Here is a 682-nt window from a genome sequence, read left to right as displayed (position 1 = left end):
TTTTTGGTTTAATAATATAACATTTTATAAAGATAATAATTAAGTATTCTGTTTGAACTCAATGATTATCCTAATTATATTTTAGATTTTTTATAATTAAAATAAGATATTTATCTTGTATTTGATTATGTTTATCTGTAATTAGTTATACGAATTCAGATATGGAGCTTTAATAAGTTGTACTTACGCACGATCTACTTGTAATCTTGAGTTTTAAGTAATATGTATTAATAAACAGTATTTTACGCATAAAAAATAGTTTTTAAGAGTTTTTGTCAAATGTTTTATAATATAGTATAGATAACTACCCCATGTTAATCATATATAAAATATTTTTAATAAAGAACTTTTTTTTTAAAAATAATTTTAAGGTGAAGTACACTTTTGGTCCCTCCACTTTGTCCAAATATTAACTTGTTCTTTTTAATGGTTTTTAACTGATGGTGTTAACTTCAGGGACCTTGAGTGTTATGAAATTGAAAAGTTAAGGACCACCACTGTAGATAGTTTGTTCTAGGGACCAAATCTAAAGTTTAAGCAAACTATAGGGACCATCAGTATATTTCACTCTTTAAAAAATCATTTCATTTTTCTAAGGAAATAATAAAACAATTATCAATTAACACACCATAATCCCAACAATTAATAGTTAATCATCAGCAAACAAACTCTCAGCCTAATA

Source organism: Cynara cardunculus, assembly GCF_001531365.2.
Source record: "Cynara cardunculus var. scolymus isolate 2C chromosome LG 4, CcrdV1, whole genome shotgun sequence".
NCBI classification, from domain to species: Eukaryota; Viridiplantae; Streptophyta; class Magnoliopsida; order Asterales; family Asteraceae; genus Cynara; species Cynara cardunculus.
This window is presented reverse-complemented; position numbering follows the sequence as displayed.